At 38.3% G+C, this 20,565-nt stretch overlaps 1 protein-coding gene across 6 annotated transcripts in view; it reads right to left on the bottom strand.

The window, feature by feature from the left end:
- The window catches only part of BMPR1B (bone morphogenetic protein receptor type 1B), a 371,022-nt gene that overhangs the window by 171,208 nt on the left and 179,249 nt on the right, over window positions 1–20,565 (bottom strand). For 2 of the 6 annotated variants that reach the window (XM_019741154.3, XM_074323319.2), the window contains exon 2: window positions 18,752–18,849. The exons of the other annotated variants lie outside the window; for them this stretch is intronic. The gene's annotated coding sequence lies outside the window, so the exon portion shown is untranslated. The remainder of the gene's footprint in view (window positions 1–18,751; window positions 18,850–20,565) is intronic. 6 annotated transcript variants of the gene reach the window in all.

Genomic DNA, 20,565 nt, shown 5'->3' with positions numbered 1-20,565 from the left:
CCTTGGCAAAAAGATAAAATGCCAGGAGTAGTCAGAAAAACCCGGTCTACAAACAAAGGTATGCATATTACTATAAATACGCTTTATGAACACCTCAGAAATATTCAGGCGATGCCTCAAAGATCATTTAAGACAGAGAAAAGGCTTTCTCAGGATCTGAAAGGCACACGTCACCTACTGTCTCTGCTAAACAACTGAACTACTGAGAACCTGAGGATGTTATCCCATTGCAGCCTCACAGGGAATGGCTGGTAAAGGAGTGATGGCCTCAGTTTTTTTCTTGGTATAGCTTTTGTTAATAGAGTGGATTATAAATTGATAAAAAAAACCTTTAGGGTTTCTTATGTAAGAATTACACCAGCTGGAACTAAAAGGAAAAAAGGAAGTATAAAATAAAAATGGGCCTTCGGATCCCCAAACTTCCATGCATAGGAAGAAGGTTGAGAAAACTTGTCAGCTATGTTTTTTTGTTTTGGAAAAAGAATGATGATTCAGAGGATGGTAATAAGAACATGGTGGGAGGAGCCCAGAGTCGCAGAGAACAACTCTGAGGGAATAGATGGAGCCCTAATTAGGCAAATGGCAGCAGGGACATCTGCATTTCAGATTTGCTAGGAAGAATAACAGCCTCTCATTTCTCCCTTCTTGAACAGGAGGGACTGCAGAATTTTCCTATGCTTGTCACCACTGAATGTTGAAGTATAAAAAGGGCAGATAACTTATCTAGTTACTTACTTCACAGCTTTCTGGAAGAAGCTCTAGTTCAAGTGTTTTCCTATTCAAGGAGCCTCATCTGTACCTGGACTTGACTGAGAAGACAAGATCCTGGATTTCAAGCTAATGCCAAAACAGAATGCGACTTAGTGGCTTTGAAGGCAAGAACAAGCATATTTTACATGTAGAAGGGCTATAAATGATTGCGGTCAGAAGATGGACAAGTGGCAGACTATATTTCCTAAAGATAAAAACAATACTCTCTCCCATACCACCATGTTCTTCATTTAATATAACTTCAGCACTCCCACCATCAAGCACTGGAGTTGATATTCCTTCACCTTGAATTTTGGACTACAGCATAAGTGAAGCTATGTGATTTCGAGACTAGATCACAAAAGGACAATACAGCTCTAAGCTTGTTCACTATCACACTCACGCTTGAAGCATTCAGCTACCATGTTAGTGGTGTGACTGCCTTGAGGCTGCCATGTTATAAAGAAGCCCAAATTAGCCCCTGTGGACTGACCCCCTGAGATTACATGAAAAGAGAGAGAGATGCCTGACTAGCCCCTAAGTGCTTCAGCTGCCCACTGTCACAACTACAGTCACTGTCTGACTGCAAACGCGTAAGAGACCCTGAGCCAAAAGCAAACAGCCAAACCCTACACAAATTCCTGACCCATAAAAACTTGAGAGATAATAGTTGCTGTGGTTTTAAGTCACTATGGACTGGAATGATTTATTATACAGCTAGAGATAACGGAAATGAAAAGCACAAATTATCACACCTCATTTTGGCTACATATGGGAAATGTCATAAAAAGTACTCAAAATAGGAATTGATATTCTGATCAAACTTTACAAAGTAAAACAAAAATTTTTAAAGACATTATCTACAAATCTTTAGATGAAATCATTAAACAAAACCAAAAAGTAGTCAGATATTATAATCTCAAGGCATTAAAGAAAGGCATTTTAAAAGATGTTCACATTCGATCCCGAAACTACTCAACTCTCCAAACGAGGTCCTGAATCTCTGAGAACGCTTGAGGATGTTTTCTGGACAGAGTTAGTTGTTCTGCACTTTTTCCACAGCCAAGCGATATTCTGAGTCCTATCTGTAATACTGGCAGAGGGCGCATACCACGCATACTCACCTGGCCACCTGCAAAGTCTACATTCTGTGGAGACCTTGGAGCCTGCAGTGACCCCAACACCTTTTATGACACTTTAAAAACAACCTGGAAGTTTCTTCCCTGGGCAGTCTGCTGGCTCTTCAGAGTCAGTGAGGTGGTCTGGCTATTGTTTGATGGTATATGGGATTGTTATGAATCAGAGAAAACAAAATGCACTGAACTCCAAAATATTTGTTCCAAACCCATTACAGATCATTTATCTTACCTGCTCTATCACTAGGTAAAAATCAGTAATACATGGGGAAGTGGAGGTGGAGGACAGAGGCAATTATCTGCATGCAGTTATATAAATTAACAAGTGCTCACTGAGGGCTCAGTATGTTCCCTACCTGTGAGAGAAGATTTGGGGACATACAAAAGTATAAACCATGAATCCTATTCTGAAGCAAGTTTTAATGCAGCTGGGGAGACTGATCTAATTAGCAAAAAAATTATAAAATAAAATAACCAAATACTAAACTGTGGTATATTAGATATTTGAGCCTTGCTTGGGCTTCACAGGAAATAATGCAAAGGAATAATTAAAGAGCACAGCAAGGGTAGCGTGAGAGGAACATAAATGGCGTAGGTCTATCTGATTGCATCAGTGATTCAGGGACAGAACTGGGAAAGGGATGAGGGATACATGAGAAGACCAGAAAAAAAGACCTGGAAACTAAGCTAAGAAAGGCTAGAGAGAGTCAGAAAAGGCTGCTGGAAAAAAGAGTCATCATGGAAAAAGAGATAATTTAAATAATTTTTCTATAGAAATGCATGTTAAAATTTTTAATCAACGAGATGAATAATAAATTCTAGGCTATGAATATATTTTTAGAAATACGACAAAATTTTTAATAGCCTTAATAGAATAAAGGACATATACAAATTGGTAAGAAAAATACTAAATAATAGGCAAAATCATAGAGAGATAACTCACAGAAGAGCACCATAATCATGAAAATAATTTAACTTCATTGATGATGAAGCAATAATGAAAGATTCCAGCTAAGTAAGTCAGTAAGTTTTGATAATATTGAATACTGGCAAGGTTATGGAGGAAAAAAGCACACTTAAACACTGATGATTTAAGTAAGAATAGATACAAACATTCTGGAAAGCAATTTTGATGTATGACTGGAATTTTTAAAATATCAATGCCTTAAATATTTTTTTATTAGTAATCCAATTTTTAGAATTTTTTCAAAAGCAAGAGTTATAAATTCAAAGACTAAATTTTGAATTCAGTAAATGAATTCTGATTTTGAATTCAGTAAATGAAGTCATTACTCATCAAAGAGTAATGATTTCAATTATTATTATGACAGTACTGTTTAGCAGCTATTATGAATAGGATTCTACGAAAATGCTCTTTGTACGTTATCCGTGCTTTTCTGAGGTGATGGAACTGGGTATATACATCTATGCATATTTCATAATAAATATATTATGTAAGGAAACTTGAATTTTGTTGGATTAACCAATCTGAAATATCCTGTTACACTAAATAGTAAACACAATATATCTATCAATAAATAAGCAATAAGAGAAAAATAGTAATTAAATCTGATCTTTCTGGTGCCAGGCTCACTATGATCAGGAAATGAAATGTATGTAGAGCTCTTGCCTGCAGTTGAGGCACCTTGTGATTCAATTAGAATTGTACATGCTTATCCATCATGTGTTAACTGTCATGTGAAACTAAACACTTCAGTTAATTGACATAGGTGACAGAGGAGAGGACTAAATTGTTTCTCCTAAAAGTGACAAGTAGAATAATAAACTACCTTAGTAAGCTTTAGTTTTTAGTATTACGTTCAAACACCAGTGGAATCACTCTATTCCAACCAATTGATGCTCAAATATTTTTTTTTTTTACTTAAATCAAACTTATCCTTTCTAAAATACATCCATTCCCAGAGGAAAAACAGTTTTTTTATTACTCATATTCCATGGTTCAGTTCTCTCATGTCACAAGTACAGAAACTGAGGCTGAGAGTTTGGGTGACTTTCTACAAAGTCAATGAACGAGAGGTGTCAAAGAGTTTCTCTGAAACCTGACAACTACATAGTTTCTCTGACAACTCTTAAGCGTTCCTTGCTTCCCTACCTGGGGATATATTCTAGATTCTCACAAACACTTGTTTAACATATGATTCTAATATGCTATCAAAAACTGAATAGGCCTCCAGAGGGCACCTACAGAGCAGGTCACACATTAGGAAACATCTGAGTTGGTGTTCAAATCTATCTACACTCTCGGCATGAGGGCCCCTTTATCCAAAAGCCCTAAAAGAACAAACATGTTCAGCAACCGGCCTTCTTGAGATCTAAAACTCTGAATCTCTGCAGTTGAGTTGGTTTCATTTGTCAAATTGCCAGCTGACAGGTTTCCATTACATGCAACGTCAGAAGGAGTACCTTGAAATCACTGTTAGGTGATCAATCACTCCCTGTAGCTCAACACTTAGTAATAGCAACCCCCGTCCAAAATATCACTTTGTTAGATGAATTTAGGTATATGAAGTATATGAAAGAAGACTATCAAGTATTTTTGTGATAGTTTCTCAGTAGCTTTGTCATTCAAATAGGAACAAATTATTCTAGATATTAAATTTTAATGATTCTTAAAAACTATCCAAAACTTCAAAATGTAACTGAGGTATTTCATCAAATATAAAATATCATTATTTATATTATGCAGCAACCACCATTTTATGATACAACACTGAGGGAAAAAATGCTATGATTGGCATATGATGACATTAAGATATATCCCAAAGTCAGCAACTGTAAAAGGTGTCAAGACTGTGTGTCTTAGGATCAATTAATAAGATACAGTTGATGTTAATTGGTTTATAAACTACAAAAAAAAAAATTAAAGGCCGTTAAAAAAAAAAAAGATATATGACAAAAACATAATCCTGACTTGTAACTAAAAAGTTAATCTATAATTATAAATCTTAAGTATAGTAAATATTGAAATATTTAAAGTATAGTAAACATTTAAAAATTCATGAAAGTATCACATTCTTTTTATATAAAAGGAACCACAAAGCAATCAGAACACAGTGATCATTAACTCCTAAGCAGATTTTTAAGCTTAAGGACATAATTATTTGACAAAGTTAGAATTTCAGTCTACAAATACTTGTATTTATTAAGCATATAGTGCATGCCAAGCACTGTTATCAGAACTAAAGATACAGAAGGGAACAAAGCAGACAAAACCCCTTCCCCAAATCGAGCTTACATTCTTGTGAGGAAGACTAATAAACAAGATTTAAAAGAGAAATATATGTCAGCAATAAATGCTAAGGAGAAAACTAAAGCAGAAAAGGAAGATTTCAATTCTTCTGATTCTGTTATTCCAGCTCCCAATCCTAAAATGCAAATAAGATGTTCTAAAAATAATCAGGACTTTGTCAGGCTAAACTAAAAAGAAAAAAGGAAAGAAAGAAAGAAAGGGCTTTGTGATGGGCTATGTGTTTCCTGAGAATATCACCCATGTTAAAATAAAGGCCTTCAGCTTTTGAACAGAATGAGCAGCTTGGTCTGCTAGCCTGGTAATCACAGGCTTCTAAACAAGTGTGTCTCAGTGTCAGAGTGTAGTCACAGGGATGGGTGGAATGCAGCCGTACAAGGAGACCTGGAACATACAGGGGAACTATGACTGCCCAGGAAAACTGCTGGAAAATCACGTAAGCAAGGAAAAGGTGAAGCTGAGGCCAACAGGTAGAACATGGGGGAATTCCAGCAGCAGAAACCAGGGCAGAGGGTGGGGGTAGATGACATGGAATAGAGCAAAGACCAAATTACTTGGGAACACAGAACAAGGGTACAAGAAGATGATGGTGCTAATGGTACAACTCACTTATCTGGAAAGATCTTACATTCTCCTTGACCGAACACAGGATGGAGCCTAGAGCTGTCTCAAAAAACAGAGGCCCAAAGGCTGTGTGCCCACCGCCTGCTCAATGCCATGAGCTGCCTTCCAGTTTGAGCATGAGGATCGAAGCTAAACTAACCCAGGGAGCGGAGAATGACTTTGAGGTTGTGGCTTCTCACATAGTCCCCCATGCTCCCATTTCAGGGGCTACGAAGCTGTGCCAATTTTTGAACTGACATTCTTCTATCCAATAACAGTAGGATATCTACTTTTTAAAGAAACATATTTCAATACAGCATTTTCATATTTTCATTTTAATGTGCCGCCCATAAAAAAACAGCTTTCTAAAACTTGTCCTTATTTATTTTATTTTATTTTTTTTTTAAGTGACTTACTCACCAGGTGCCAGAGCTTAGCCTTCTAATGTTCCTCCCAGTGGAGGCTCAGTGAGATCTCATGAAGAGTAAGGTGAACAGACATTGGGCAGGGTGGAGTCACTGTTACTAGCAAGCTGTAATCACTTTGCTCTCTAGCTTCCTCTTCCTTTCTGAGCAAATAAAGCATAATAACACCTACAAATATTATTAAATAATGACATCTAGAGAGATTCCAGGAAGGTCCAAAGATGACAAAAAGGAAAAGAAATAAAATCTCCCGGAATGTAAAGTTACAAGTGCACTTGATACTTATACAGCTAATGGGAAAATGAATCAAACTACTAAAATGTTATGATCGCTACCTTTATGGAGCTATCTCTCAAGTGAGATAAAGAATACAGTCCTTCTTCCATCATGTGTGATGTCTCATCTTCTCTAACAAATTTCTGGATATGATTAATTTTGAGCTCTTACAGTAGTACCACCAAAATTTTGTATGTTCTTACTATTTTATTAAATAGTTAAAGGAAAACTAATCTCTTTCATATGGACAAAAACACTTGCAAATGAAAGTTATCTGTTCTTTAATAGAAAATGGAATGCGATTTTAGAAAATTACAGTAAATGTGGCTGATGTACTCATCTATAACAGTAAGGTTGCATTTGTAAGAGTCCCGACTTTCTGAATGGCTCTGGTTCTAGGCAGCCTTCTCAATTCTAATACCGTTAATCATTATACCCAAGAAAGATGTGAAAGGTTATATATCTACCTAACAGAGTTGAACAGTACACAACAGGTCTAAAAAGGCTTGGTCATTATAAAAACATAAGAGAAAACTACCCCTTGATTCTATGGTTTTATTTTTCTGTAAATTTACAGAACTCGAATATAACACAACTTTGAGATATTTTGTTGTGGTTTCCTAGCTCCTTGCTGCATGTCCTTATTATATAAAAATATCTCACACACTTTTTCTGCCTCCTCTTTTCACCACCTAAGATAAAATAATTGTTTCATTACAGACTGACTAATATTTCTCCAAGGGTCTTCATTCTCTTTATGGAACTTCCAGAATCTTCTGCTTAACTTCTCTACACCACTTAGGATACAGCTGGCTGGGTTCATTAAAATCTTCCAGTGTAAATCTATCATATAAAATATATTTCAATGATTGCATATAATCTAATTTAGTTATTGAACTTTTGGTTTTCAACTTTTACTGTGTTTCCCCGAAAATAAGACCTATCCAGACAATCAGCTATAATGAGTCTTTTGGGGTTTGTATTAAGTTTTGCTCCAAAAGACACATTAGAGCTGATTGTTCAGCTTGGTCTTATTTTCAGGAAGCAGGGTATGTGTACTTTAAAGCTAATGAAATGCAAAAATTTATTGGGCATCACAATTAAATCATAAACACTTTTGAGAACATTTATGCCATATGTATGTAAGCAAAGTGAAGGTTATGAAATTACCCAGTTACTGGGAGATCTTCTATATAGAGCTCAGTATGAAGAGTTCCTGACTCAAAGAATATCCACAGTATAATGGATTACTCATTAAAAAACAACATTGTAACCAATTCAAAAGTCTGCTTTTTTTTTTTTTTTACAGTATATTCCTTACCCTTTGAATAAACCAGACATATGCCTGTTTTTCTTATAGCAAAAAGTTTACACTATGTTTGTTCATGGGTACTTAAGTATTCTATTTTCTTCTAAAATTGAGCTACCATTCATTGTAATTACTCCTGATGTTATTTTTGTTTCTATGCTTATATTTTTTATTCTTTTGGTAATTTCTCTGAGAAAGGTTATTAAATTTATAGCTTTAAACACCATTTAAAATCTAAATATTTATAAGTTTGTTATTTGAGAATTCTCACTTTTACTTACGGAGGTTTGAAGCTAATTTTAACTTCAACATGTGTTCTCATGCAATGTATTCCCAGAACAAGAAAAATTACCAGGGCTGTAAATCAGAAACAACACAGTACTAGTTATCCAACAAGATTGCATTACTGCCACTTAACATGTGGTAAGAAAGATATTGCAACATGGCATATATCAACTTTCATCTCATTTCAAAAGTCAATATTTAAACTAAGGGAGTCCAAAGCCAAGATTTTGTGTTGAGAGATTCAAATTTTTTTTTTTTACAACTGTGTGGTCGCATGTCCATTCTAAGTGCTTTGCTGGCTAATGCTTTCCCTATGTGCCATTGAACTTGCTTTCCAGTGCTTCTTTGTCTTTTCCAATCCCACAAATCTTCCATTGTTGGAGCACGGGGCTGTTATTTTAAATACTGTTCAGAGCTGTTGAGTGCCTAAAGATGTGTTTATCATATCGATACTCCTGTGCATAGATGTAAACATGAGAACACACACACACACAATTTACTCTTTCAGTCTAAATCAAAATATACTTTCTTTGAAACATAGTCTCCAGGAAGAACACTTCTTGTGTGTACCACCAAATTCAGAGGAAAAAAATAATCGATGCCATAAAATGTGAAACACTTTAATCAAAGTTACTAATTCCCCATATTTTCTCCAATTTATTTCAGTGTTTTTAAAAACGGAGAAAATTCACCTGAAGGAAAAAAAAAAGCTTATAACTTCAGTTTGAAATATCTTACATAACCCAGGCCAGAAAAATAAATGGGTTTGCATGAACTCTCTCAAATACCTAGATCTTTTTCTTTGGTCATAGAGAGCTCACCTCAATGTCTCCAGTGATAAGAAATAGCATTAATGAGTTAACCTGGGTGAAGTGCCTACTATGTAACAGTCTTTTGACATATGCTAGCTCAACTAATCCTCACAATAGCCTTGAGAAAGGAGGCATTACCCCATTTGAAAAGAAGGAATCTAAAGTCAGAGAGGTTTTAATTTGACTAAAGGCATGCCGAGCTCTGATTCAAATCCAATCTGTCTGACTGCAAAGCACGTCTCTCTTCGGCTCTTCTCTATTATCTAATTTTAAAAAATGGACAGAGAAAGGTTTAATGGATTGTTTCCCTCGTATAAGTAAAATACAATCTCACTTGAATTGCAGTCTTACCAAATACTGTCCAAAGCACACTTTCTTCTATTTCTCCTAATTTGAGCAATTAAACAGGTGTTTAGTTTTCAAGATCAATCAATAAGTAAACAATAAATGATAGATGGGTACCTGGAAATATAAGATGAGGGCTCTACAATTAAGCAGATAAAGCTAAGGGAGGTGACTGACCAATAAAAGACATTCTACACAGTGTTCTCATAAAATGTATTATATAATAAGTTCAGAAGGTAAATAACATACACATAGAAAGAATGCACCTCATATTCTGAAATGTCATTAGGTTGTTTAAGGTAAGCAAAATGGGTATCTGACCAATGTACTTGTTAAAACATGTTCTTGTGTGGAAACTGCACTGGGAAAACTGCATGTTAAGTTCTAGTTTATGTGCTGTGGATAATGAATATGATTGATGCAATAAGCAAAGGAGTAGCTGGAGAAGACTTCTTAGAGGAGTTCGAAGTTAGCATGTGCTTGATAGAAATTTAGCATTAGGGTACGGCAGAGGCAAGGGTACTCCAGTAAGAGATTACATCTAAGTGAGGACTAAGGGTTGGGATAAACCTGAAACTCTTAAATATACTTACATAGCTGGAAAGAAATGCCAAGAACATTAGGATGAAACTCTCAGTTCAAAGATAAGAAACCAAGTCCCAGTAGTTAAATGGTCTGCCCAGTCACATACCGTGTTTCCCCGAAAATAAGACCTAGCCAGACAATCAGCTCTAATGCGTCTTTTGGAGCAAAAATTACTCTAAGACCCGGTCTTATTTTACTGTACTATTTTACTATAAGACCGGGTCTTAGAGTAATTTTTGCTCCACAAGACGCATTAGAGCTGATTGTCTGGCTAGGTCTTATTTTCGGGGAAACACAGTAGCTAGAGCCAGAGCTTGATGAAAAACACTGCTCACCTGCCTTTACAGCCAATGCAATTTCCACTCTTAACAGCAGTTTCCACCTGTGAAGTTACCGCAGGAGCCCAGTGGGGAGCCAGAGGGAGGGGTTTTCAAACATGGCAATTCTCTTTTTATTTTTTATATATTGGACTTCTGATCATATTTAAAAAACAAAAATGAGCCTCTGTGTTACAAAAAAGCATTCTTCAAGCCTTCATTAGTGATTAATTAACAAAATTGTTGAGTTCTATGTATGCTATGTGACACACAAGTATTAAAGGGAAAAAAAAAAGCCTTCGCCCTCAACTAATTAATTTACTCCTTCAATAATCATGTATTGAGTGTATGTTGTGTGCCAGGTACTTAGCTATATATTGGGAAATGTAACGGTGAGCAAAAAGCTGCAGTTATGGCCCGGGGTCAGGTAAACCAAAGGACATTAGTCAAATAACGCCACAAAGAAATATCAAACACAACTATTATATCTGGCATGAGGGAAAGTTGAAAAATGCAAGGAGACTGTATGACCAAAAACTTCAGTCTAAGGAGTCATTCATTGTCTTAGCAGAAGTGAAGTGACTGTGTAAACCAACAACTATTACAAATGCAATTGTTCAATAAGAAGTATGCACAAGGCTCTATGGGAACACAAGCTAGGAAGTGATGAGCTCAGCTAGAGGGGAACGAAGGTGACATGCATGCTTCATCTAGGAAGGGTTCATAAGGACACCTTCTCATAGGAAAAGGGGGAAAAGAAAGATACCTCAGACAGAGGCATTGTATATGCAAAAGAAAAGAAATTGAGCAGAACTTCAAAACATGGCAAGCCGTCTGTCGTGCTGGGAGGCCTGCAGGGTCTCTTCTCCCGCTCCCCATACAAGAACGCAGGACATGGTGAGGCCAAAAAGGAACACCCACGGAGCCATAGGTAGGGGAGTCATACCACTTTATTCTCTCTGGCGGCACTATACTCTCACTGGAGGCTGGATACACACTGTCCGCAAACCGCCATCCACACTTGCCAGCCCAGCCGCCATCTTCTTGCTAGCCCCATTCTTTTTTCTCCTTCTCTTCCTTCCACAGCCACAGCAGTTATATTGTGGCCAATGGCTCACTGGTTACAGCTGACGGCCAACTAGCCACAGCTGATGGCCATGCAATCACAGTTGGCCATTTACTACCTGAGCCAGGCACCTGTCTATGTGAGGCCGAGAGCCTGGAAACTACTTTCTGGGGCTCCGCCCCCACACTCCACCCCTACAGGCTCTCGCCTCACAATCTACGCGACAAGCGTCTTCCGCGAGGGGACCTGTGCGAGGAGCCTGGGGGTGAATGCAATATCCTGGACACAGCCAGGCTCTCTGGGCACAGCCAGGGTTTCTCAGGGCACCACCAGTGCTTCTGGGCACGGCTAGACTTCCTGGACTTCTTAGGGTACCACCTGTCTTCCCGGACACAGCCAGGGTTTCTCAGGGCACCACCAGTACTCCTGGGCACAGCCAGACTTCCTGGACTTCTTAGGGTACCACCTGTCTTCCCGGACACAGCCAGGGTTTCTCAGGGCACCACCAGTACTCCTGGGCACAGCCAGACTTCCTGGACTTCTTAGGGTACCACCTGTCTTCCCGGACACAGCCAGGGTTTCTCAGGGCACCACCAGTACTCCTGGGCACTGCCAGACTTCCTGGACTTCTTAGGGTACCACCTGTCTTCCCGGACACAGCCAGGGTTTCTCAGGGCACCACCAGTACTCCTGGGCACTGCCAGACTTCCTGGACTTCTTAGGGTACCACCTGTCTTCCCGGACACAGCCAGGGTTTCTCAGGGCACCACCAGTACTCCTGGGCACGGCCAGACTTCCTGGACTTCTTAGGGTACCACCTGTTTCCCCGGGCACAGCTAGGATTTCTCAGGGCACTGCCACTTTCTCTGGGAACAGCCACACTTCCTGGACACAGCCAGGGCTTTCAGGGCACTGCCACTCTCTGTGGGCACAGCCACACTTCCTGGACACAGCCAGGGCTCTCAGGGCACTGCCACAGCCACACTTCCTGGACACAGCCAGGGCTCTCAGGGCACTGCCACTCTCTCTGTGCCTCTCAGGGTACCCTGCTGGAACAACAGCGACTCACAATCAAGGTGCTTACATATTCTCAATGGCGGCCAGTCAAGAAACAAAAGCAAATATCCCCCAGTTCCACTAACAACAATTCCCAAACAAACAGTCAAGCGGTCCATTAAATTAGGGATGGAAGGCAATTCCCCATAGTCCATAGTCATTCACCAGGGCTGTCCTGGGGGTGAGGGATGACCTTGACCTCACCCTCATCTCCCACGGAGGACTCAGCAAGTGTTACCTCCTGGGACTATAAGTCCTGCATCCGGGCTGCCTGAGCAGGAACTTCCCCGGCCCACAGGGCTGCAACGACCTTCGCTTTCTCCGGCCTGTGCTGGTTGGGGAACCGTCCACATCTTTCCACCTCTCCACGGGGCTCCATCTCTGCAGCAGCTGCATGGCTTTTCCTGTGCTAGTGGGAGAACCGTCCACATCCTCCCACCCCTCCACGGGGGTCCAGCTCTCCGGCAGCTGCTCCTCCTGGTCTTCCTCAGACTGGGTGTTCATACACACAAACTGCTCCACCGTCCTTTGGAGAGCTTTGGCTGGCACCATATCCTGCCGACTACGCCATGTGTCGTGCGGGAGACCCTGCTCGCTGCGCCATTTGTCGTGCTGGGAGGCCTGCAGGGTCTCTTCTCCCGCTCCCCATACAAGAACGCAGGACATGGTGAGGCCAAAAAGGAACACCCACGGAGCCATAGGTAGGGGAGTCATACCACTTTATTCTCTCTGGCGGCACTATACTCTCACTGGAGGCTGGATACACACTGTCCGCAAACCGCCATCCACACTTGCCAGCCCAGCCGCCATCTTCTTGCTAGCCCCATTCTTTTTTCTCCTTCTCTTCCTTCCACAGCCACAGCAGTTATATTGTGGCCAATGGCTCACTGGTTACAGCTGACGGCCAACTAGCCACAGCTGATGGCCATGCAATCACAGTTGGCCATTTACTACCTGAGCCAGGCACCTGTCTATGTGAGGCCGAGAGCCTGGAAACTACTTTCTGGGGCTCCGCCCCCACACCGTCCTCAAGAATAGAGTAAAACATTGGTGTCTCAAAAAAGAAATGGAGTTACAAACATGTACAAGGGCCAAATCAGACAAGGCCTTGTACACGATGCTATAAATTGAGATTTAACCTGTATAGCCTGCCATGGAGGTGATGTGGGGTTCCTGAAGGCTGTAATCAGGAATGTGACGTGATCAGAACTGCATTCCAGACTACTCACCCAGAAAGGAGTGTGGAAGATAGACCAGAATTGGGAGGACTAGTGGCAAAGAGACCAATCAGAAGCTGCTACTATGTTATAAGCAAAAGGTAACTAGAGCTGTGGATTTCTTAGCTTTCCCAGCACATGTTGGCATTCAGAAAGTGTGTTAAGTGAATTAATTAATAAATGGATAGGAAATAAAGTTAGCATGCTAGAGTAGGGCAAGAATATAAAGAATCATAGAAGACAAGCAAAAAATGTTATGACCTGATGCTGTAGGAAATAGGAAGTGATTGAAAGCTTTGGATCAGAGAAGAGACATAATGTGCACTACATTTAAAAAAAAACTTACCATGTTATATATAGTATATCTGATAAAATTAATAAAGGATAAAATTATAAATGATTTAAGGAAGCTTACAAAACATCTAAAGTAGTTCAGATATGAGGTGAAAATGTTTAGCCTGACAAGGGACCCATATAAATACAGAAAAAAAAAAAGAAAAAAAAAAGATAAAAGAGACATTTTCAAAGAAAAAGAAATGAGGTCAATCAAAAGACTAGATCAGAGATCAGCCAATTTGTCTATAAAAGGTCAGATCATAAATGTTTTAGGCTTTGTGGCCACATAGTCTCTGAGTAGCAACTCAACTCTGCAACTGTAGCAGAAGAGGCCCCATTGCCTGCTACAGACAATAGGAAGCACATGGGTGGGACTGTATTCCAATAAAACTTTATTTACATAACAGGCAGTGGGCTGGATTTGGCCTGCAGGCCATAGTTGACTGACTCCAGGACTAGATACAGCTGAGGAGGGTGTTTCAGTCTTGCTTGTGTTGAGCCATGAGTGATAGAAAACCAAGAGTAACAGTGGTTCAATAAGACAGGAACTTATTTCTCTCTCATACACAAAATCCCCAGGTAACAGGTTTGCTATGGCAACTTCACAATTCTAAAAGACCCAGTCTCCTTCTATACCAATTTTTCACCATCCTCGACACGGAACTCCGAGCTCTCGGTTCAAGATATCCAAGCGCCAGTCATCAAATTAGCATTCTAGCAAGCAGAAGAGAAGGGTGAAAAAGGGCAAACCTCTTCACTTTAAGGACAATTCTAACTAACAAAACCTTTCTACCTGACTAGCTATCTGCTGGCATATAAAAGCCAAAACAGATGACACTTGTTTCAAAGTGAATGGCTAAGTATCTTGAGCCTTTATCATTCATTCTCCCTAAACCAGAAAGTATTTTTTTGTTCACCTCTTGTTTGTTGGCCTGTAGAAAATTTCTTATTGGCTGACAGTTACTCAATAAACTGTTTTCCTTCTGTCTGAAGTAATAAAACTATACAACACTATAAACATTTTCCATGTTTAACTCCAAGATATTTGGTTTTTCTGGCTAGAAACAGTAGAGCTTTTGTTTTTAAAATTAAAGCAGGCCCTTATACCTAATTTGCCACAGAATGCCAAATAGTTTTCTCTTGTTATGTTCTAACATTACTATCACCTATTCCAAAAACACACATGGATATATAAGAAACTGTCCCCACTTACTCTGGTTATCCCTGAAAATAGTTCATGGACATAAAGTGTCCATTGTTGGAAAACCAACGATGTTCAAAGATAAAGATCTCTTAAAGATTCTAGCATACAGGAGATTTATGATGTGAAATTAAGTTTAAAGTAAGCACAAACCATAATACCACAGCCATATTGAAGATAAGATATTTCACTTAGAACTGGTAACACAGATACAATTTTCCTTTTATTGAGACATAATTTGACTTTCCTTAAAAGATGATTTATGACTATAATTGCAATCATAAAACAAAAAGATTCACTAAGTTTCTGGCTCTTCATATTAGCAAAAAGATCAAATTCAAGCACCCCACACAATTCTAACAAGTTAAGAGGGGGTCTGGTCTTTAGAAGTATGCAATAATTTAATACATGTTGACATTTTGAATTTAAACAAGAATTCAAGAGCTATTTAGCTTTTACTTTGACAATGAAAATATGTAGACAATTAAACTAACATTTAAATCTTTGAAAACTAATTTTTAAATTATCTCTCCCATTGACCTTTTTATTTTTCACTTTTAAAAGGATTTCAAAACTAATAAATAATGCACAAAACTTTCCAACTTGCAACTAACGTCGTACTCTCTACCCTAGATTTTATTTCAGATAGATCCTAACTCACATAATATTTTTATTACCTGACATTTTAATCAAAGATCAAAAACTTCACTAGCCAAAGCATTTCCAAAGTTCTGTGAAGTAAATTAACTTTATGAAATGGAACTCAACTACATATTTTGTAATGAAATTTTATATTACATTTCAAGAAAGAATGCTGTCCTTATAAAGATAGCCAATGTGGCTCAGACAGTAATAATGGTAAAAATATTTAAAAGAAATGTGAGAAGTAAGAAATATTTTAATAATCCAAAGCAATAGTCAACTTTCAAGAGTCTTTATAAAATGCTTACTGACTCTATCAAAGATTACCCAGGAGGCCAACCTGACTGGTCCGGGAAGGTTTCTTAGACCTTATAATGTTCTCAAAGAGAAGGGGAAGAGGAGAGAACTTGAACATATTGTTACAGGGTGTTCTACGTGCCTTATAAGACTGCTAACTGCCTAAACATGATCATGGATTGCTAACAAGAACATTTCAAATGCTTAGAAAACGGACTTATTTTAATGACATGAGTACTATGTGAATATATGTTTACTTTTCATATTAAAAATATACAGAAATTTGTAAAGTAAAAAATGTTTATGACCCTCCTAAATTTTTTTCCTGTCACTCTCCAGCTCAGTACTCTTTCGTGTGAGTTTAAAAAACCTAACCTGGCTTTCAAGTAACTCTAAAATCTGGTCTCCCCTTATCTTATAGGCACTTAACCTCTCATGACTTAAAATGTGAAGCTCTTTTTCTGCCAAATCAGCATTCTCACATTTTTTCCAACCATATCATGCTCATTCGAAACTCAAGATTTTAGACATTATTTACCACTCCTGACCTTTTCCCTAAACTCACACTATCATTCTCACTACCCAGTTAAAAAAAAAGACCCTAACGTTCTCATGTGACCTATCCTGAATATGGCAGCCTGAGCCAAGGCTCCTGATGTCATTACACTCACACTACTTATTTTGCACCAGACACCACTTGAGAATTCTTATATAAACAACAAACATTTTTTTAATAACAACTAATACTTTTTGGACCTGCTGTTATGTTCTGAATTGCACTCCCCCCAAATTTGTATGTTGAAGCCCTAAGTACCCCCAAAATGTGACTGTTTTTGGACATAGGGATTTTAAAGAGGTAATTAAGTTAAAACAACGCTGTCGTAATCCAATATGACTGCTGTCTTTATGAGAGAGAGAGAGAGAGAGAGAGAGAGAGAGAGAGAGAGAGAGAGAGAGAGAGATTGACCAAGAATGCATGCCCACAGAGAACAACCATGTGAAAAGGCATCCATCGGCAAGGCCAGAAGAGAAGCCTCAGGTTACCCTGACTCTGCCAGCACCTTGATCTTGGACTTCCAGCCTCCAGCATTGTGAGAAAAATCAATTTTGGTAGTTAAGCCACATAGCCGTGGTATGTTAGTATGGCAGCCCTAGAAGCATAAAACACCTGTCACATGCCCAGACACTGGATAAAGACCCTAATACAAAGTAAAGCATAGGTCTACTCTCCTCTGAAGCTTAGGGTATTAAACACCATGTTTTAATTAATATATGTAAACGATCCAAAGATAACATTACTACTACTAGTACTGCTTTTTAGGTAGAATGTGGATGGATTGGGAAGTAGAAAGCCTCTTTTTTTCCTTGTCATACACACACACAGAGGGTGCCAAAAAATGTATACACATTTTAAGAAAGGAAAAACTATATTGTGTTAATGGAACCACTTTGAGCACCTCTTATAATTGCAGAAGTCAAACATGACTTGTATTCATCTTTTGTTATCGGTATATATTGAATATTACAATTTTAATACAGTTTTTTCCTTTCTTAAAATGTGTATACTTTTGGCACCCTCATAAAAGTATATATATCTGTGTGTGTGTGTGTGTGTGTGTGTGTGTGTGTGTGTGTGTGTGTGTTTAAGAATGCATACAGCAGTCAGGTTCCACAATTAAGAATTGCCTGTTTCGGTAAGAAAAGATGATATAGGAACATTTGTGACAACATGGATGGATCTTGAGAGTGTAATGCTGAGCGAAATAAGTCAGACAGAAAAAGCAGAGAACCATGTGATTTCACTGATATGTGGTATATAAACCAAAAGCAACAAAAGAACAAGACAAACAAATGAGAAACAGAAACTCATAGACACAGACAATAGTTTAGTGGTTACCAGAGGGTAAGGGGGGTGGGGGTTGGTGGGTGGGGGGTGGGGGGTGGGGGGTGGGGGGTGGGAGATGAAGGTAAGGGGGATCAAATATATGGTGATGGAAGGAGAACTGACTCTGGGTGATGAACACACAATGGGATTTATAGATGATGTAATATAGAATTGTACACCTGAAATCGATGTAATTTTACTAATAATTGTCACCCCAATAAATTTAATAAAATAAAATTTAAAAAAAAATTGCCTGTTTAAATAGTTGTTTTCAGAAATGCTCACAGAATGGAATCTGGCACACATGTTTATGTTGGTTCCATCTATGTTATGCTTGTTCATCTCAATCATTGCGGTAACCGATAGCCAGTATAGTTCACTGATGTGAAAACCTGCATTTTTAAAAAAATACCTTAATATCCTTGAAAAAAATACATCTTATATCGGTAACATTTTACTATCATGATAGCCATGTTTTCACATTATTACAGCACTGAAATCGAAACATGTATCTTAAAGTTGATAGCATATTTTAATTCACTAATTGATGTTACCTGTTATCTCCTAGACTCGAGCAAAAAAATGAATGATCACAAAGTCATCTATGAAGCCTCCCTGTAATGTGCTAAAGGAATACAGGAAAGGTAGGCCAGCTGAAGGAAAATGTTTCTCATCCAAAGTTACCATGCAGAGGATGGGAGGGGAGGGGGAATAAAAGAAACAATGAAGTAGCAAGTTTAGCAGGGTAAGTACTAGAGCTTATTGCAAACATCCTGAAGTCTGGTAAGACAAAAGACAAAAAGGAAGAGCCACAAAGAATTCTTACACACATTCTCTCCCACACACACTGCAAAATGAAAAAAGCCATCCAACAGAGGCAGACTCCATGGGCACAGTATGTCTATCAAGTGGAAACCAGTCTCACACTTTATAATCACACCTCATATACCGCCATGGAAGGCAGGCCTCCTAGGTGAGGCATCGAGTTTCACAGCCATGCTCAAATACAGGATTGTTAACACTAATCCACACCAAGATCTGTGAATGAGAAGAAAGAAAGATAGGTAAATACCCAGGTAAAATATGGCCCCAATTAGAGGACTCAGCAATACTTGCACTATTGATTATCTGTTGTTTTGGCAAATGAATAAACCAATAACAATCACTGAAGGCTCGATGCGTCAACAGAGTAATCGACAATTTAAAGAACATTTTATCACAGTCAAGTCTGTTCTTCTTTAGCCATCTCTTAAATAATTTCTATGTCTGTTAGAAACTAAACAATTTTCTTTGATCTCGCAAGGAAAGCAGCCTAAATCTCATTAGAAAAAAGATATATTTACAAACAAATCAAATCGAAACTCAGTTTCTTTGATGAGCGAAAAAAAAATGATAGGATTAATCTCAATTATTTTTTTTCCCTTTAAACAATAAAAATCAAAGTCTATTTGCACCAAAAGGCTTCCAAAATAACTGATGGGATATGTCAGTGATCCATGGTTTGTATTATAAAGTTTAACGAGAGAACACTAAGTTTATCAAAGTTGTTAAAAAGCAAATTCTAGTCTGTTACTGGCACCCAAATAACCAGAAATTAAATCTAGAATTCTACCACCATAAATATTTTCCAAACTCAACGTTCTGTTCTTTTTCTCACTGGAGATGAACATTTACCAGTTGTTTTAAATTAGGCAAATCAGGAAGCATTATAATCTGATGTGCTGATCTAAATTATAAATGAAGTTATAAAATTACAAAATAAGCTACCCCACATTCCAAAACATGAAAGCCTTATATCTTTCTGTGTTGTTGTTGGTAATTATATTATGTCTTTATGTGAACGGGGCTATCATCAAAAAGAACTTTGATTTAAAAAGATAGATGACAAGGCACAGTTAAAGAAAATATGGTGCAACATGATTTCAAAATGTTGGTTCTCGAGGAATTATAAAGCCTTTGATTTTATTGTGAACTTGTGAAATCCAGTAAAACTTATGATCACGATCACAACTAAATAAAAATCTATTGGCAACATCAAATTCCTTAGTTTTAAAATGGGGATCCTAGTTCCTGCCTCATATGTGTATTGTAAGAATTAAATGTGTTCATATGTATGAAGCACTAAGAACAATGCCTAGCATAGCATCTTGTGTTAGTGTGTCTTCATAGGATTAATATTAGGTTTAGCTATTAGTATAAATAGAAGCACTGACATTATCAGTATTGTGGGAAGGCTCAGTCCAGCTTTCTCTATTCACATACAACTGCACTTAAGTTTCGCCCCAGAGGAATACTCTTCTCGCTAACCCAGCTCGTACAGACATGGCTCTCTTCTACACTCCTACTGATGTCTGTTAGTCCCGCTATATATCCTACAATTTAATTACATTTTCAACTGTTCACTGTTGTGTATGTTACTCTTACATAATCAAAGGGATTATAAAATCCTTAAAAGGAGAGACACTGAGTATACCATTCTGTTTTTTGGGTTTTTTTTTTCTGGCTCTCAAGCCTCAGGTTCCAAGGAGAGCAACTGCCTTCAGAGCAGAGGGCAGACACTGAGCAATCTTCAGCTAATACTCATCATAGATAAGGCAGACCACTTTAAAGGTCCAAATCATCTTAAAGGCACAGATCAGCGTCCTGACCTTCAGGTATCTTCTACTTTAACTACAGAGAGAAATATGCATATTATAAAGTAGCGTCAGTTCCAAGCTAAATCACACTCCAACTATAATCCTTGCTGTATGGAAT

This window comes from Rhinolophus sinicus, chromosome 1 (genome assembly GCF_057876585.1).
Source record: "Rhinolophus sinicus isolate RSI-liver-muscle chromosome 1, RSI-T2T, whole genome shotgun sequence".
NCBI lineage: Eukaryota > Metazoa > Chordata > Mammalia > Chiroptera > Rhinolophidae > Rhinolophus > Rhinolophus sinicus.
The sequence above is the reverse complement of the archived record's forward strand: the minus strand, read 5'-3'. Positions and strand labels throughout refer to the sequence as shown.